At 42.9% G+C, this 20249-nt stretch overlaps 1 protein-coding gene across 2 annotated transcripts in view; it reads left to right on the top strand.

Annotated features, from left to right (window-relative positions):
• Positions 1-9560: 9560 nt before the first annotated feature.
• Positions 9561-20249, top strand: part of RNF13 (ring finger protein 13) — a 76105-nt gene continuing 65416 nt past the window's right edge. Inside the window, exon 1 of one of the 2 annotated variants that reach the window (XM_054983485.1) lies at positions 9561-9654. The gene's annotated coding sequence lies outside the window, so the exon portion shown is untranslated. The remainder of the gene's footprint in view (positions 9655-20249) is intronic. The other variant, XM_054983486.1, reaches the window with a different exon arrangement.

The raw sequence follows: 20249 nt of genomic DNA, 5'->3' as shown, positions 1-20249 counted from the left end.
TGATTAAAAATGTGTACTCTGCTTTTCTACCAGAGGATATTTGGGATGAGTTATTAAAATAATAACTTAGAAAAAAATGATAAGGCAACTGAATTACAATTAACAAAATAAATAAAGAAGCAGCAAATCACAGTTAACCTCTAATTATTTATTACAAATATGAATCTGTAAAAAGCTATTTAAAAATAAAACAGTTCAAAACAGGCAGAAATGGTAACACAACAAACAAGCTAACAACCAAACGATCAGGAGAACAAGACTTCAACTGGCACCAAAAAAACAACCAAGGTGGTACCAGGAAACACATCTAAGGAAGGCATTCCTTACTTGAAGTAAAATCATATAAAACCACTAACTGCCTGCCTGACCTTCAAAGAGGCAGGAGCACCCAGGGAAAGGCCTGTGATGGCAGAAGGGGTTTCTTTAGAGGTTATTTATTTATCTATGTAGAAAAAAGTTTCTGCTGACTCTCCAGGAACTTTCCTGAGGTAGATTACAGAATTAAAATAATAAAAACAAAACATTAAAAGATGTTAAATCCAGCATTAAAAACCCAATTCAGCATAAAAACAGAGACAAAAAAGGACCAACGACAGGCTAAAATAGTGTTAAAATATCAACTCCCTAATTAAAAGCTTGGTACCCAGACGAGAACAATGTAGGCACTAGACAGTCCTCAAGCGGAAGGACATTCCATAAACAAGGTGCCCCAGCTAAAGAAGCCTTGTCTCTGGTTGAACTTGCCACCTGTCTCTTCTCTGAAGTGGAGGTGCAGGTCGGACAACATGCCAGAAGGCAGTCCTTCAAGAATCCTGGCCCCAAGCCATTTAGGGTTTTCAGGGTTAGAATAGGCATGGTGAACTGTGCCTGGAAAAAAACAGGCAGGCAGTGTAGATCTTTTAGATCTGGGGTGATGTGATCTCTGTAGCCTGCCCCTGACAACAGGGCTTTCCCACGTGCTTCCTGATGTTCTTAGTAGTTGATCCAAAGCATTGAAATCAGTTTGGGTACAGTTCTTCTGCATGTCTGCCCTCTGTTTGCAATTTGCAGTTGTACAGCCAGTTTATTTTCTTTCTCACTTGCCTTAAATAATAAAGATTTTCAAGCCAGGGCGTGTTGTCATTGGTGACGTCAGTGATATGAGAAGAATCCTTTTTTTAAAAAAATGTGCATGCTTATATTGCTGTTTTGATACAGAGGCTAAATTTTTTATTAAAAGATTGAAAATGAACACCCTGCCAGTGTTTGCATGGGGAAGCCCAAAAGAGGAGCAATTCCACCACCCATAGCTAAGTCCCGCTCCTATGGTCCATACTGGAGAGCCTCACTCTGTCTGATTCAGAGCCGGAGGTAGAGGCCAGCAGGGGAAACCAACCACTGCTTAGATAGAGCCCAAATCAGCAGTGGATATGTACTTTTCAGACTGCACTGCTTTTTCTGGTGCCAGAAGTGGCCACCTTCCCAACCCTGAGCCACTAGGGCATATTCAGGTTTTTTTAAAAAAAGAAAAATCATCAATTCCATATTACTATATCTATACCAACTTACCATTGTAATAATAGGTGCAGCAGGTTCTCTGAACACACAGCTTTCGTTAAAAAAAGAAGTAACGCCCTACCCCTTCCCTTGTGGAGATACAAAGAAAAAGGCCTATGTTCACAATGGAAGGGGCTAGAGACTTTGTGAAGAAAATGCTCCTTTTCTAACTCAATCAGGAGCCATGTGTTTTGAAACTTTGGTCAAGAGGCCTTGTGCTAAAAACCTCTTGCTAGGAAAATTCCTCTTTGTTGCAACCCCCCCCCCTTTGCTGAGAAACCCCCTTGAGAAAGTAACTGGGCTTCAGAAGTTCTCAGCTCATCATCATGACCTTGGAGATTAGATAACATGCTCTGCTTGGTGGAGAGCGTCCATGGTACAGTTTCCTCTGAGCCAATTAAACAATTTGTACCTGCGAGGATTTGGTGGGTGGTACCAAAAACTGCAGATTTGGTCTCGTTCCTCCTTTCCTCACATATGCACCTACCTTTGGTGACATCAGCATTTGTATATTTGACTGGCTAACAGGCCTGAGCCACCTAGGTTCCCAAATGGCATGAAAATAGTTTACCATCATGTAGTTCTTAGGCTGTTAGTTGGTATTCAGCAGCTTAGCTGTAACCGGCGGGGTAGCGTGGTCCATGGGTGTCTGAGCAGGTGGTGGCGACCCTCGCCTCATGCGCGTGCGCTCCGGCCCTATGTGATGATGTCACTTTGTGACATCATTGCACAGGAGTGCCCCCCATCACCTGGGAGCACTCCCACGGTTCAGGATGCTCCCTGTCCCTTACCGCTTTGCTGCAGCTGCCCGCGCCGCCACTGGGTACCGAGCTGACAACAGCAGTGTGGGTGGCTGCAGCAAAGAGGTAAGGGGTAGGAAGGTGAGCTGAGAGGCTCACTGGGCACTAAGGCAGGTGGCAGTGGTGAAGGGGTGGGGAGGCGAGTGGGGAGGATCCCTGCCTGCTGCACTACTTGAGTGCCCATCTCACTGGGTACCGAGGCAGGTGTCAGCACCAGCAAAGGGGCGGGGTGGCAGGCTGTCTGCCACGCCACCAGGGTGCTCATCTCGCTGGGCACCAAGGCAGGCAGCAGCGCTGAAGGGGCGCTCCTGAGGGAGGGCATGGACATGGTGCCGCCTCAAAATTTTGTGCCCAGGGCGGCCGCCCCCTGCCCCCCCCCCCCACATACAGCCTCTGGCTGTAACCTATGGCTTCAATTCTGGCTCAGATTCTGCAGATAGACGCTCAAGCAACCATCCCTCTGTTTTGCTGTGACGCCTGTGTGCCTCTAGGAAAGAGATTGACTTCTGCATCTTCAATAAAATTAAATGTGCCTTCTGGAAAACCATGGCATGTATTAGATAGTGCTTATATGCTCTAGGTTTGGTTGTTTTATCCTCAGTCTTGTTTTGTCTATTTTAAATAACTTTGCACCTTAAATATATATATATATATAATTCTTTTTATTAGATTTTTATAAAAAGAAAAGAGAAACACTTTTCCGTATCAGCTTCATGTACAAGATAGTCATTGTGTAGTCATTATTTCGAGTTTTACAATATAGCCATCCATCCATAAGAAAGTGACTGAATAACTGAATACCCCCCCCCCTTTTCTTTTTCTTTTTTCCCTTTATACCTTCAGCTGTCTATTTAAATCTCTCCAGGCAATTTTTAATTTCCTTGCATTTTTTTTACCCACATATTCCGTTTCTTACCTTATTTCTTACAATTATTTATATTTTAGATATACATCCTCTTAAGACAAATTTCCAATCCTTTGAGTTTTAAGCCAAGGGTATTAATCCTTTAATTATTCCAGGGACAGAACAAAGAAAATGGACAAAGCAAAGGAGCAGAAATATAGATAGACATTGCTGTATATCATGAACTAAATATTTTCTTAAGGAAGAGAAATATGAAAAGAAATTTTTGTACCAGCCTACCCTCAATCTTTCATCTGTCTAGATCCAGGCCATCTAAAAATTTTTATTTGTATTTTTGTTGTAATGGGGCAGGAGAAAAGAAATAAGTATATAAGTAGATTTAGCTTAAGGACTAATTAATACATTAAGAGATTTATAAGGCTCCCTCTATCTCTCTGGAATTTCTCCTGTTTAACTCAAAGTTATCTTACCTTTTAATTAAGGAGAAGACAAGAGATCTAAAAAAGAAAGAGACTAAAAGGTAGGAATGAGAGTAGAAGATTCTAAAGACCCATTTACCACATTCTCTCTAGCCCATTAACAGTACATGCACAGTGTCTAACATGTTATAGAACATTAAAAAAAAATCTAAAATTGCATTAAGTCTGTGTTGAGCTTCATTAAGCATAAAGAGGCATATGAGACCTAGGCCGATTCCAGATGGCCAGAAATTGCGGTTTTTCTGCGGAAATAATCGCTTACCGGCCACGCGTTCACTTTCGTCTCCATCCGCTTTGTCTTGCAGCGTGCCGTGCCGTCCCGCTTCCGGATGTTCGCACGGCCAACTGAGGTACTCGGGATTGGTTGTTTCCTCCCCGTCACAGTTGACGCTGGGGGCCTTCATTGGTTCGCATTTGGTTTTTTAAAAAATTTTTTTACGTGTTTTGCGCAAATGCGCAAATGCGCAGGTATGCGAATACGCAGCGTCAATGTTTGTGTGCTTTTGTGCATTTGTGCATTTGTGCGCATTTGTGCAGTTTGATGTGCGCAAACGTGCGACTGTGCAAATGGCGCCCGGTTTTAAAAAAAAAATTAAGGGAATATTGTTGCCGGCCGGCCGGCCAATGAAGAAGGGAAAGGGGAGGGCCTCTCCGCGGCGACGAAGCGTCCAGAAGTGTGCAAACCCGCAATACCACGTTCACACCATCCGCTTATAGAGCGCAACCGAGCGCTGTGGACCGCAGGTAAGCCGGGACGGGAAATTGCGGGTTTTTACGAGTGCTGTCGCTGAAAAAGCGAAAGCACTCGCTTTATTTGTGCCCCCCAGTTTCTTTCCCTATTCTTTGACTTTTTATTTTCAAAACCTAAATATTTACAAAGATATCACAATATATCTCATATATCTTTTATTCACCAAGCCCCTGGATCATAATCTGAGTTTCATTTTATTTCTTCTCTCTCTCTCTTAAGGGGTAAGAGTGAGAACAGAAGATTCTAAAGACCCATTTACCCCCTCTCTCCAATCCATTTACAACACATAAACAGTACCTGACAAATTAGAGGTAAGAAAAAAAAGGAACATACAACATTGCATTAAGCCTGTGCTGTTGGATCATAATCTGAATTTCATCTTATTTCTCCCTCTGAAATGGTATTGCAACTCTTTCTTTCCAGTGATCAGCCAAAAGTGACTCTTTTTGTCTTCTAACCATTTCTGCAAGCTGATGGTGACTATGTTGTGACGTCTCTGTTTATCTTTCTTTTTTGTAGTGCATTGAATGCTTTTTTCTTCATTCAGAGGCAATACGCTAAGTCTCTTCCTCACAGCTTTCCCTTCACGCTCCTCCCCTTTCTTCTCTGCTTCTTGTACTTTCACAGAAAGGAACTGGTATATTCCTCCATTTTGTTGACAGAACTTTTCATCATTCCGCTCTGGTTTTCTTTCAAATAAGTCTTTCCCATCAAAGTTTTCTGCTGACTTGGCTTCTTGCACAGTATCTTTATCTGTTTCCAATCCAAATGTCTCATCTGCTTTTCTTAGTATTTCACTCATCAGTTTAGCAATTTCTTGCAGCTTTGAAAGTATCTTTTCCTAAAGTGCCATTTTATTCAATTACTTATAAATGTTCTATCAAAGATCTCATCAAAGTGGTAAAAAGCTTTCCGCTCTTACTGTTTGTTGTTCTTGAGTTTAATTGCTTTCCAGCTCTCTCCCAGGAGACTCCTCTTTGCAATCACTATTCTGTGTCAGTCTCCTGGCTCGTAAAAGCGGCCGCCTTGCCAGAGGGTAATAAAACCCTCCTTATCAAGCTGGTTAGCCCTCGTAAAGTCATAAACAATGTTCTTACTTGGAGAGATGTCAAATAGGATCACTTTGTTCGGTCTTTCAGTCGTCTTTGTTTCTATCTTGTCAAGGAATCTTCGTTTTATTTTCTCTTGTTTCAGAGCTTCGGATTTCGCAGCTTGGGAGCCATATTGGCTTCTTCCTCGGTCCTTGCCTTGAGCCAGTGTGGGGGCTTCACAGGGGGTTGTCAGTCCCCTTTAGCTCCTCCACCTTGCTCTGGCCTGCCCCCACTCTCCGTGGGGGGGGGGGTCTTGGGAGCTCGAATCCTCGAGTCCCAAGGAGTCAGGAAGATCACGGCACTGAGCTCGTAACTCAGCTGCCAAGACAGCACCATGCCATTCCGGAGTCAATAAATAATTATATTTTTACTTCAGTTGTGATTGTTGACTCTGAGACTTCAAAGTTATAATCTCTTGTTGAACCCACACTGTGTACCTCCTGGACCACCTACTGAATTAACATTTTGTTTTGTGAACCCTGCTTGCAAACCAACTTTGCAAGGTAGACTACTGTTTTAGTTCCCTGATAAGCTTGGAGATTTGTACCTTTTCTCCTATGCTTGGGGATAGACAAAGGGAATGGTGGCAGCATACTAGGGCAACTGTGAGGCTTTTCTCTCATTGCCAGTTTTGTAAGTTTTGTAACAAGACTGCCAGGCACTGTGTGGACTCTTCCCCTCAGCTGGGTAGAGATGGTGGGGCTGGGCAGCCTTGATAAAAATGAAAGCTGCGAATATAGAGAATTTGCTGCATCTATTATTACCATGAAAGGTTGGTAGAGCGATAAATTGATGATAAAAAAGATAGAAAGAACTGGGGAGAGAAGGAAGGTGGAGTAGTTCAAAGAAGATGAACATTAAATCATAGAAAAATGAGTTGGAATGGGTGGGACAAACAAAACCAAAAGAAACATTATGCACAAGAAAAAAAACTCAAAATCAATTTGAGACCAAAAAAGTTTTAGTTCCAAAATAAGTCCAAAGAAGGTTTAGTCCCAAAATGGGGCCAGAAGCCCAATTCAAATGGGTGTAGATAATCAGCATCAGCCAGGAAAATCTGAAGTTACACTGCCACTATCTTCTCGAGGACTATGCCATAACACAGGATTCAGGAAAGGGCTTTTTTTGTTTTTTTACAAGTCCAAAGAGTTTATTGTCTATAGCCATAGGCCACCACAATTTACCCAACATCGACTAATAAACAGTTAGTTCCATTATCACAGTTTGTAAAAGTTACTTAAAATTAATTAAAACAGTACAGTATGCCAAACTATCCCAGGAATCACGAAACAGCCTCATTCAGTACCACCTTAGATCTTATCTTTTTGGCTATGAGTGCAAACTGAGAGACTCTATAGGACACATGATTATCAGTGTCAGATAACAAAAACACAATCTTCTCGATTTCAGAGTATGTGTTTGTGACTGACAGAATTCTGGCCAAGAATTTAGCTCTGGCTACACTATATAATGGACAATAAAGTAGGTAGTGGGAAAGGTTCTCCACTGTAGGTAATCCACAAATGCAGGTGCGATGTTCCATACAAGTCACCGCACAACTTCCTCTTTCAAGGCCACCTGTCTCTCTTGATAAGATGTTCTATTCTTCCAGGACTCAACCATCTACTGCCTTTCAGTTAGATGTTAAAAAGCCATTTTGACCAAAGACCTTTACTTCTCAAAAGACGGTCAGCATCCTCAGGATGCAATAACTGAAAACAATCCAAGTGTCCCGATGCAGACTCACGCTAGCAGCAGATAAGGGATAACTCCCAAGTTGTCCGAGCAGGGCAGCACCCAGTTCCAAGGTTCAGGCACCAACTGGGCACACTCACGGCTTCAAGTCCAAAGGGGGATTCCAAAAACACATCCACAGGAACAGGCCAAGGTCAGGGACAAGAGAATCAGTTCCAAACAGCAGCAAGGTCAGTAGTGAGCGGATTCGTTGCTTCCACGCAGCCACTCCCTCTTCGGCTGCTTTTAAGCCTCACAGTGCTCAGCTGCTTGTGCTATAGCACGCACCTGCCGGCTGTCTCAGTCCTGCTCCTGCGAGCACTCATCATCACTAATGATGCTGGGCCGGTGCTGCGCTGCTAGCCTGGCACTGTGCCTTCTGGCTTGGAGGGCTCTTCTAGCCCTCCTCTGGCAGCGCTCCCGAGGCTCTGGTGATGAAGGGGGAGAGCTGGCCTGCACCTGGCTTTCTGTTGCCAGCCCAGGGCTGGGAAGCTGAGGAACCGATGTGCTGGGACCTGGCTGTGGATCAGTATCTGAGCCTTCAGAGCCTGCCTCCTCCTGCAGTGCCTCTGCCACTGGCTGTGGATCTGGGTCAGGTTCACCAGCTGCCTCTTCCTCAGAAGAGTCCTCTGAGTCTCTCTGCTCCGCTGGGCCAGGTTGGTCCATGACACCAAGCAATTGAGACAGGAGGTGCTAAAAAGAATACAATAACATGTTTCCCAAGTATAACAGGTTATATTAAAACCACTATTAAAGTTTCCCAGAAAGCAAGCAAACTGGTTAAATTTTATTTTAATAGAATGTTCTAATTACTAAATAACTAGTGATCTGAATGAGGGTTTTATTTATTATATTGGATTTCACATTGCTATGATGGTAGGGGAAGAATACACTGAATCTAGTTGATCAAGAAAGACCGTATTTGGGTAATAAGGTTCTTCTGTGAGAACAGGCATCCTCTCTCTCAGTATCTCTCCTTATTTATTTCCATTTTTTAGCCACCTTGCTACTTTATGGCACTCAAGGTGGCTTACAACAAACATTTAAATACATAAAAACCTTGCTACCAGCAGAGAAGTTGGTATTTCTCTGAGATGGGATAAAAATGTCTTTCTGCTGTTCCAGATCAACATTGTGGGCTTATTAATGGCTAACAACTGCAGCCATCTTTTTCTCACCATTTTAATTGTGTTACTGGCATCCTTAACAGCTTTGCAGACAAAAGTGCAGGCTCAGACTAATAATGAGACCTACAGAGTGTTTTTGTGTATGTGTTTTAAAGGAAAAACAAATTATGTATAATCAGGGCTGAAACCATCAATCAAATGTAATCTAGTTAATTCTAAATTCAGTAGGGCTCTTTTCCGCAACAAAATTACTATAAATATAAATGGATTTAATTGTGCAGTATCTTAGATTACATCCTTTTTCTTTGTCCAAAGAGTTGCTGTCTGCTTCACTGTTACCTTATTCCTCTCATCACCGTTTCTCCTCCCATTTTCCTACTACTAAACTGTAGTTCATTCTTCTCCTATATTATCCGCTAATATTGCCATTCTCTGTGCAGGAGTTCCCCCCACCCCTTTCCATGTCTTTCTCACTTAATTCTCTTCTTATGTATCTCTAGTGCCTTTTCCTTTTACCTTTCCTCCAAGGAGCTCAAGGTAGCATATATTGTTCCCTCTTCCACATTTTATCTTCCCAATAACCCTGTAAGGAATGTTAGATTGAGAAAAAGCAACTGTCCAAAGGTCACCCAGCAAGATTCACAGCAAAACGGGGATTTGAACCCAGGTCTCCTTGGTACTACTCTGCCTCTCAAATGACACCACCACAATGGTTTTTTTAAACTATTTTTTAAACTATTCATCTATCCCGTTGTAGCCTATGCCACGCAACAAAGTGAAGCCATTAGCGCTTCACTAGTGTACAAAATTAGTGTATTTTGTAACCAATACGTTCCAGGGATAATTTTCGTTGCGTCGAAAAACACGTTCAGGAGCTGACGCCCAGCTCACATGAGGCTCTGTAGCGCCTCACCCCGGCGCCTCCCTTCCTGGGCCGTCCCTTCTGGCGGTGCACCGCAAGAGCCTCAGCCCAGCCGTCGCATCCTTCGGACCGCTCCTACCCCTTGCCCCGCCCCCTGCCCCTTCCCTCCTCAGCTGCCGTCACGTGCGCACCCAGCGCCCACCCTTTGAGCGACAGGCCGCAATGGCCAATCCGCGTCGGGCATCCAGCTTTCTCCGCCTATGCGAGGGCTCGCCCGAGAAGAGGGCGGGATTTCCGCCGCTCCTCAGGCTGGCTCGCTGACGGGCGGAGAGAGGGTGTTATGATGGACTCCGCCTGAGGTAAAGTCTGGCCCTCGCGCGCCTTGTTTGGAGCCCCGGCTCCCCTTCAGGTAAGCGGCCAGCCTTCTCGGTCGTGGGGAGGGCGCGGCTCGGAGTGACCCTCAAGGCTTGGTGCGGGCTTCCCTTCAGCCGGCCGCTTGGACCAGACGCACCAGTCGCCTTTAACGGCGTGACCTTGTTATCGCGGCTCGAGTCCAGGGTTGCTAACCTCCAGGTGGTGGCTGGTGATCTCCTGGAATCACAACTGATCTCCAAGCCAGAGACATCAATTTCCCTGGAGAAAATGGCTGCTTAGGAGGGTGGACTCTGTGGTATTATACCCCACCGGGGTCCCAAACCTTGCCCTCCCGCAGGAATTTCCCAACCGAGAGGTGGCAACCCTACTCTCCGTTTCGGGTATGCTTAGGGCGGATCAGGGGCAGGGTTCGGGAAGCCTCGGTGCAGCAGCTGTCGTTTCTGGGGACGTGCGCGTGTTTTCTTGCTTCCACTCTCTGCCTTTTCCCTGTTTGAAGTTTGCCTTGGCATCCGCGGGTGATCACCAGCCTGCTATGATTTCTCCTCCTTTACTTCCCCCAGGATGGTTCGGTTGCCAAAGAGCGGATGCCCGATTGCAAACCAGGCGTGGGCGTGTTTTGATATATCTGATATATAAAAGCCGCACTCAGTTGATGGGGTGATGTTTATGATGTCGTTAACGCCTGTGATGATGACGGGACTCCCCCCCCCCTCAACCCCTCCTCTTAGCCCCCTAGTAGTCTGAGCACAGCGTTGTAGTGTTAAGTGTTCGCATAGGAGATTCACAGAGGCGTGTGCGCTGCTTCATCGTGCTGGTATGTTTATAGGCCAGCTCTGTACTTTGATACTCATAATCCGGAGTCACTCCATTCGCTTGTTTTCAGCACCCTGGGCAGGTACCTGAGATGCTCATCTTGTGTATCTGAGACTGTACAGTAAAGTGTGTTGAGGGTAAAATAACTGACATGCTCCTTGGTGACATTAGGTGTGCAATGCAGTGACTTGCACCCCTGAAGAGTGTGGAATGATACCAAAACTGCAGTGTTTGCATTAGCATCCTTTAGCATTTCTTTCTGGCATGGATCAAATGCCTGACTTGATTTACACAGTTCAAAATGACTTGGGCTCCAGGTATTTAAGGGTCTGCCTTGTTCCATATATTTTATGTCTGGACAATAACTTTTAAATACAGTGTTTAAACAGCAAGGATATATGAAGCTGCTTTGGGTGACTGCTTTGCAACTACTAAGCTCCCATTCTTAGAAACTTAACACCTGAGCTTGTGAATCATTTGAAAGTGCCGTCAAACCTCTTGAGTTCAGGATGAGTGGGATGGTTAGCTTTCAAGTTAAGCCAACCAACTGGTGATTTAGCATTTGATTTTTAAAAAACCCACATAAATTTGTTCTTGATTTGGATTTTAAGGAGCTATGTTTGTGTTTCCGTTTTATATATTAATTTAAAGCATTTGTATGCTGCCATTCAAAGATAAAACATTTCAAAAATTTAAAACAAATGTAACTTAAATTTAAAACTTTAAAATATTATAAAATAATTCAGCACAAGCACACAGACACACAACACACTTCTTTTATACCCTCCCTTTCTCCACAATGGGTAGTCACAGTGGCTTACATCATTTTTCTTCATTATATACCCACAACAAGCTTCTGAAGTAGGTTAGGGTGAGAGTATATGACTGTCCCAAGGTCACCTACCAAGCTTCCATGGCAGGGTGGGCGTTTGAACTTGGATCTTATAGATCCTAGTTTAATATTCTGCCATTTAAAACTTTGAGATGGAATGAAGACTTCACTTACAGGAGGTTCCCATATTCCTTCAGGATGCCGTGTAAATTGGGTTTTCCATGCATCTGAAGATACCATTTCTGATCTTTTTCCAATACTGGTGTGTGATGCTCTCCCCTCTGGGTTGTTAGTGCCCCTGGGTTTGGGGTCAGCACTGCCCCTTTAACTGCAGTCCTTGCCTTCACCAGGTACTCTTGTCTCTCCACACTTCTCATCTGACTCCTTACTTTCCACCACGCTTGTGTGTGTGTGGGGGGGCTCCCCTTTTATCCCTTCACCAATCCCAGCCTCCACCTCCTAGCCCCGCCCCTAACAACCTAGCTGCTGCCTGGACTGCCTTAGGCAGCCACACCTGTTGCTGCTCTGCTGCTGGCTCTTCCAGGCTACTCCCCACCCCTTCTAGCCTGCCTGTTGGTTTGTTCTGCTGCTGCACCTCGCCTGCCAGCCTCTGGGTGGTAGTGCAGCCTAGTGCCTCCTTTACCACCTTTGGCCTGCTGTTTGAGTTGGTGCTGGCTGGCTGCCTCAGTCCTCTGTCTCTTCTCCTCCTGGGTGGGCTGTTGTTCTTCCCCTGGGCTGAGGGAAAAGGCTGCCCTGGAGCCCTGACTGGGTAACTTGCACTCATTAGGACCCAGGAGGCATCACCTAGCCTGCCTCCTGTTGTTGAGGCTTTGCCTGAGCTTTTTGCACCTGGGGCTTTGCCTGAACTTTCTGCACTTGGGGCTTCTTTGGCATTCTTGGCCCTTGTTGGTGTCTCTGACGTCTGTCCTCTCCTGGCTGGGTGAGTGTTATGGGTAGTAGGGCTGGGCTGGGGGGCTGCAAGCCTAGTTTCTGGGGTGGGTGTCCCTGGGGCTTTCCATAAGTCCGGCCCCAGCACCAGACATGGTGATAACATACAGTCATTCTGGCAGTGACTACGGAGATTGTCATCTCTGAAGGTCATCCTGTGTTAATCCAGCACTGTGTTATCCATCGACTGATTGGGCAACCCTAATGATCTTATTTATGATGATGGGCTGCCATTCCATTGGAACACAGAAATCTGGCTGTAAGGCTGCAAATGTGTGTTGTTGGGAGATGTGTGTTGTTCTAAGCTTCTTGGAGAAAGTGTGGAATAAAAATCTAATAGAAATCTGACCACTAAAAGCTTCATTTGGGGCCCTGCTTGTTTTTTTCCTTAGCAGATAATTGCCTACACAGAAGACTTTTTTTCTACACTTACCTGTGATGTTACATTGGTGCAGCATTCAGTGTGCTGTATGATTATTTGTTTAGCTTCTCTCATGGTGTCCTCATAATAAGAATGTAGTCAGAATCTAAATGAAATTCCTTCCTGAATTGTATGGGTTATTTTCATATACTGTCTTAATTTTAATATCTAGTAATTTCTTCTTCTGCATTTAGCAATCTCAGATAATTTATTTTACTTATTTACTTCATTTATGCCTTGCTTTTCTTCCCAATGGGGACCTGAAGTGGCTTGCATCATTCTCCCCTCCTCCATTATCTCTTCTTAACCATTTTATGAGGTGGGTTAGGCTAAGTGTGTGTGACTGGTCCAAGGTCATCCAGCATGCTTCCACGGCAGAGTGGGGATTAGAACCTGGGTCTCCCATATTGTAATCTAGATTTCTAACCACCATGCCACTCTGGCTGCACATCATGAGGACAATGCAAGCGCTTGTCATCTGATGGTTTTAAAATAAGCATTTGTCTGTGTATACATTCATTAAAGCTTATGTTAGAGTAAAAACTTCTTTTACCTTAAAGATGCCACACACCCCTCATCTTTCTTTGTCTCATTTGTTTGAAATTTTAGCTCTTTAGAGCAGGAATTGCCTTTGTATGGCACCAGCAGTAGTATGCTTGGTGCTTTATGAATAATAGTAATAAACTGAAAACTTAATCTCCATTTATAATGTAGTGGGCTAATGCTAATTGTTTAGCATCCTCCCCCTACTGAATAGCAGCCTTTCCTAATTACTTTCCTTCTGTATGGTTACAACAGCAGACACTTAGAGAGCAATCCTAAGTAGGTTTACTCAGAATTAAGTTCCGTTTTATTCACTGGTGCTTACTCCCAGGAAAGTACCCTTAGGATTGCAGCCTTAGATGGAGAAGTGATAGCGAGAAGATGTTTTGATGTATTTTGTTTTCTATACTATTTGTATGCACTGCTCTTTAGAACCTGAAGAGCACTGAGCTCTTATTTCTACAGTTAGCAGTTAAGTGCTTGGTAGACTGCCATTTGCTCAGATACTGCTGGGTGTCCTTATCTGGGTGCATTTCCTGATAAGAAGCAATCAACAGGCTTACACAAAACTTGTGTAAATAATTGGTTAAGAGTCCACAGGTCCGTCTTGCAGTGGAAGTATGTGCTTTCATTATCTTTGTTTTCTAACTAAATCCTTTTGGAACAAAGCTGTAGAACAGTTCACTTGAAAAGTTCAATATTCTATCCCTGTTTAAGGCCCAATATTGATTTGCCAAATGTAACAGATTTTACAGTTTTCAGATTAGGTTACTGCCTCTGGGCATGCTTTCCAAAGTTTTGGTACAATATAGTTCAACTTTTTCTGAACTAAGCTTGTCTTTCTGCTGTTTAATATGTCCCATGTAAAGGATTGCTGCTCCTTATGCATTACTGGAGCAACAAAGTTGAGATCCCTGCCCAACTGTCATCTGACCTTCAGTGATGCTTAGTTCTTATGAGGTCTGATCATTGGATTTGCAAGCATAGGAGGATTATCATCAGCCGTAGAGGGGGTCCATCGGTAAAAGCTTTCTGTGGTAGGCAGCAAAGATATAAACAGATTAAAGGTCAAATTTACTGGTTACCTACAAGACACATAGATACAAAGGAAGGGCTTCAGGTCAGTCATAAGATTAAGAATAGATCTCAGATGCAACAGAAAACTTCTTCCTTCATGTCAAGATGCAGGAAAATATATAAAGAAAAAAGGCTTGATTTTGGTACTTGTGGATCACTTAATTTTCTGCTTTTGCAAATGTAGCTACTAATTCTCTAGATGCAGCTTCTGTAGATTTCTAACAACCTGGAGAAAAAAAAAGTCCTGTCCCCTTACTAAAGGCCTGATGGGACATTATTTACCTCCATGCCATGAAAACCTTCAGCTGTTCACTTCCACTGTTCACTTCTGTTAAAGATCTGGACAGTTTCCCCCAGGCTGTTACCAGCTGTAAGCTTCTGGATGGTTTAGGACTTTAGGTTTAAACTTTAGGTCATGTATTTCCTTTGTTGGACCTGCTATCATGGTACTTCAAGGAACTGAGGGATGTCTCCTGACAGAGTGGATTTGATTTAAATCACTAGTCAGTGATTTCTACATCAAGGCTCATTCTTGCTGATTGTTATAACCTTAATATTTACAACCCAAATGAAGGTTTCATTTTTAGAACAATAACTTATCAGGTAAGTTTTACAGTTATATCAGAAAACTAATGATTGCTTGGTTATTTACCATTTGAAATAGGTAGATATGAAACCATTGTGAGGTGAACTATCTCCAGTTAATAGGTTAATCATTCACATTTGGACAACTTTTCTGCTCTATTGGAAGGAGAAAAATAATCATTAATAATAACCATTTTTAAATTGTTTTATTTAACTAAAACAATAACATATAGCATATGCATCCTTGTATTTCTTTAAACATTATTTATTTATTCTAGCCTGCCTCTCTGTGAACGGGCTCAGGGTGGGTTACAATAAAATGCTCAGTAAGCATTAAAACATATAAATACATTTAAAAGTCCAAAAAGAAAAAAAGCACAAATAGATATTTAAAGGTTTATTACGGTCACAAGACCAGCCAACAAATACATATAAAACAACATCTCAGATGGCGGGGCCCCTCCAGTTTTCCCAGTCATGATATAAAACAAAGGAAAACAAAAGGGGGGGCACAGTTTATAATATTCCAGTGACTGCACTTATAGGGAGGCAGATGATTACATTGCCTCCCTGGTGGGAGACTGGTAGGGAGGCTCCTAAAACGATTAAAGACTGGCCTCAGCCGTACGCCTGGTGGAAAATCTCTGTGCTTAGAGGCCCACTGAAAGGATATGAGATCTTGGCGGGCCCGAATGTCTTCCGAAAGAGAGTTCCACCAGGTTGCGGCCAGAACTGAAAATGCCCTGGCCCTGGTCGAAGCCAGCTGGGCCTCCCTGGGGACCACCAGTAGGTTCTTATCTGATGATCTTAATGCTCTCTGGGGTACATACGGGGAGAGGTAGTCCCGCAGGTATGCTGGTCCCAGCCGGTTTAGGGCTTTGAAGGTTAAAACCAAAACCTTGAACCTGATCTGGAATTCCACGGGGGAGCCAGTGCAGCTGCTGCAGGATGGGAGTAATATGTGTCCTGTATGGTGTGCCCATCAGGACATGTGCAGCAGTGTTCTGGACCCACTGTAATTTCTGGGTTAGGCCCAAGGGAAGCCCTGCGTAGAGCGAGTTTCAGTAGTCTATTCTGAAGGTGACCATTGCATGGATCACTATAGTTAGGTTGTGGGTCGACAGATAGGGCGCAAGCTTCCTGGCCAATCGGAAGATGGAAGAATGCAGACTGAGCAACTGCCGTGACCTGGCCCTCCATTACTAGGGAGGAATCCAGTGTCACTCTGAGACTCTGGACTGATGAGACAGGTGCTAACGGCACCCCATCAAACGTCAGGAGCCGGATTCCAAATCTGTGGTAGGCACAGATCAATGTTTATTACCTAATATGGTTAAAGAAAAATATTTCCAACCTGGGTCTTTTATATGGCCTGCTGCCATCATAGGTTTTCTCTTCAAAGGAAACAATAATATGATAAATCTCAGGCTACCCTCAAGAAGATCTCAAGACTTCAAGAATATTCTGCTCAAAAAGTTTTACTTTAATTTTTACTGCTTGCCTGTCCCTCAGCACACTTAGCTCTTAACATTATCCAGATTGATTCTATATAGGTCTGTCAGTCCCTCAGTGGGGGCAGGGGATCTCCTGCTCCCAGCCTCTGCCCCCTGCCGCCACTCACGTGGCTAGTGGGATGGGGGAAAGGCCCAGGGAACAGACCTGGGAGGCAAAAAACTTCCTGGACCAGTGTGCAGTGAGTGCGCTCCCCATGGGCACAACTACATCACTTCCTCAACGGACTTCATTGCCCTGGCAGGATAACTAACAATAAGTGTTAGGTCCCCTCCCCCCAGGAGGGTAAGGAGATTGGGCAACCGTAATTCTATCCCAAACTATCTTCTGTCTGTTTAACTTCTTAAAACTTAGCGCTTATGAGGTAAGGGGTTGATTCTGTGTACATAGATTTGCAGAGGAACAATAGGATTGAGAGCTCTTTTTAAACTATATGCTTATTTAAAAACATTTCTGCTGTTAAGAAGAGGCATTTTACCTCTGCAGACTCAAATTCACAGTTTGGAGAACTACAAAGGCAAGCATCTGTAATGGTATCTTGTAGACAGAAAAATTACCCACAATAATCTTACAGAGAAAAATTACCCAAAATAGTTTGTAAAAGAGAGCATGACTTTGGGATTCTAATGAATGGATTAATGGAATTCATTTATAGAGTTTATAAAATGTTGCATGAATATATAGTCTCATACAACATAATTAAAAATTAATACTTATTTCATGATGAAAATCCTTAGGGCTATAATGTATCTTAAAATCTTTCTAAGTATAGTTTAGCATTTTCCTCAAAAAGCATTTTATCAAACAAAATCTGATTTAAATTTAAAAAATCAGATTTTTAATTTTTAAAAAGTTTTGGTTTTTAACCACTGCTTCCTGAGATCCAAGGTTCAAAACCCTGGATGAAGCCCCCCATTTCTGTTTTTTAAAAAATCCATATCTTTCCTGTGTTCTCCATTCACTAGGGAGTCTTGAATTTGCCTACCCTGAAACTGGATGGAGTGATATAGTAGCACAATGATACTAAAGTAAGCTAAGAAAAGTGGGAGGATTTCAGGATTGTGTAGGCCTGAGGAAGAGTTTATGAGCCTCCATCTGAGAGTCTCCAGCGACTTACCCTCCATACTGTTACTATTATCAACTACCTATCTGAAGCTGAGTAGTGGACCAGTCCAAAAAGACTGTCAAATATAGGGGTTGGGGTTGGGGCGAAGCTTTGACTTTTTTAGTGCAAAAAAAGAAACCTGAATCCTCAAAAGGTCGATATCTTTATTTAATTACTTCCTTTATATCCCACTTTTCTCACCAGAGTGGCTTACCTCATTGTCTTCTCTCCTTTTTATCCTCTAGAGGTTGAAGATGTGTGATAGGCCCAGGTCATCTGCCCAGGTTCAGTGAGGATTTGAATCTGGGTTTCCCAGATCCTAGTCTGACAGACTAACCATTATATCACACTGGCAATATACTTACTACAAAAATAAGTTAGCTAACTTATTATGAAACAATGAAATTAAATTTTAAGCATGCTGGTTAAAGTTTCTATCAATTTGAACAATTCACTGAACTGTTCGGTTTCTGGCCTTTATCTAAGAATACCACAGGCGGCCTAAAGGTGCAGTATTTTTCAAAAATGACACTAAAACTGAATAAAGCAATGGAATGGCAACTATCTATGTTTTGGAAACTCCTGCAGGGATACCAGGTGGCCAGTAGCAGAAGAAGTTTTGTCATGTTGCTAAGTTCCCCCCTAATTGGTTCATGATTCAAACAGCGCACACTTTTGCAGAATGATGATCAGACTCAGATCAGAGGTTATAAACAATCTGCAAGTTTTCATGCTGTCTCGCTCCTTCCCTTGTGCGATGCACAGTGATTGAATACTAAAGTCATCGCTGACAGATTTGTTTCTTTCTCAGTAATTTGTTCTTAATAAGGAACAAACCATGGTTTCAGAATCCCAGTTACTGCAAAAGAAACAAATCTCAGTAAAGATGTCCACATTACAATATTATGACTAGTGTGTGCCATTGCATAATATGTAACAAGCTCTTGTGTTAAAGCAGATGCAGGATGCTCCAGATTGGATCAGAGCTGCAGGCAGTGGCGGCTGGGGGATTTTTAATTGTTTCCCCCATACCATTTTGCTGTTTAAAGCGAGTACCCCCCCCCTGCCCAGGGAAATGTGTATAGATATTACAGAATGGTCTTAGAAGTAAATCTGTATAGGATTGCACTGTAAGTTTCTTAAAGGAATGGCAGGTGTGTGGAGGTATTTTCCTGTGACAATTGTGGTAGATTCTGTTGTGATACAAAGTGCTATGTCACTTGGGAGAATCTTGAAACTAAAACTAAGCTGCCTAGCTGGTTAGAGAGCATGACCTTCAGTTGCCTTGAGAATTTGGTAACCGAACTTGCAAGCTCCATGTCCTGCCTGCTGTAGTATCAGAAAAGTCCTGTCTACCTTCTGAGTGGACATCATAGAGCGATCTGACCTCCAGTATGGTGTGCAGGTCTTGCAGCACTGTGGACTTTATTATACCTTAGAGAAAAACGCAGTGAGAAATGAGCGTGACAAAAACAAGTGGATAGAGAAGCATCCTAGTATACTGGATTTAAAGACCATCTTAACTATGGGCTCAAAAATGCCTTTGGTCACATTCAAATAGGACTAACTATAGCCCAGGGAAGGCTTATGCAGTTGGAAAGGAACTAAGTAGAGACAGTCTGGCTCAGTTCACACTGCTCTTGTTGTTGCTCAGTGAAACACAACTGAAAGGGGAAAAACATTCTTCCAATGGTAAGTGTTAAAATCACCAGGGTAGAGAACAGTTTAAGTCCATCTCAGTGGTATTCTTGAGTCAATGCCTTTATTTTCTCTCATAAGTAAATGGCTGTGATTTTACTCCTGTAGTGAAAAGTGAAGCCCTATCCTTGAGAACAACATTTCATGAGGATGTAATCTGTCTACCACCTTTAACTCTGAGTCGTCCAGTTGCCATTTACATAATATGGGAGGGAGCAGAGAGACAAAGTGTTTTGGATGTTTTTTCCTATCCCTGCAAAAACGCTAGGGGTTACATTCAGGACAGAGGAGAAGGCAGTGCTGGGCTTGAGGGGGAGGGAATTTAGATGGTGTGGGCATGCTGCCGAGAATCCTGGTGCCTTGCCTGCTGAACTACTGGTGTTTTCTGCCCTTGTTGATCACAATGTCTATCTTACTAATGGGCTAAGATGAGGACTTCCCTTTTTGGAACTTTTATGGTTTATAGGTTTGTGCATTTTTAACTGCTGCTGAGGTTTTCTTTTTTCTGCTAATTTTTTAGTAATGGTTGCATCTGTTTGCCAGCTTACTATATTGTTTTAAAAGGCAAATATAAATCTTTTAACAAGTTTGAAAAATAGAGGCAAATGAAGCTATAGTCACTGCTACTGAGGTTGCAAGTTCTAATCAAGTTAATTGGTAGGCTGGTTTTCTAAAATGTTAATTATAGATTAAGTTACACAGGCACATCCCAGATTATTTGGTAGGACTGGAACTGAAGGTTAAATATATGCATACTCCAAATTATGCCAACTTTGGTGGGAGGGGGCTTCAGAACAGCATTTCCTTTTAGTTTGTATAAGCTAACAAATGTTTTTATTCCATGGTAAAACATTTATAGCTTTCATCCACCAGCAAAACCCAAAGCAATTGAAGCTGGTAGTGCTTAGTTAAAATATATCTGAAAGTTATATGGTTATATCTTCTACAATACCAGTGGCTTTTAGAGAAGTAAAATTTCTTGAAATTTTGCAGCCATGGGATGTTTTCCCAGAAAAATATGTGCAGTACTTATGTTCCTATCAAACCGAAATTTATTTTGCTGCTTTGACAACATGAAATTCTTAATTTATAACT

Source organism: Eublepharis macularius, chromosome 6 (assembly GCF_028583425.1).
Source record: "Eublepharis macularius isolate TG4126 chromosome 6, MPM_Emac_v1.0, whole genome shotgun sequence".
Lineage (NCBI taxonomy): Eukaryota > Metazoa > Chordata > Lepidosauria > Squamata > Eublepharidae > Eublepharis > Eublepharis macularius.
This window is presented reverse-complemented; position numbering and strand designations above follow the sequence as displayed.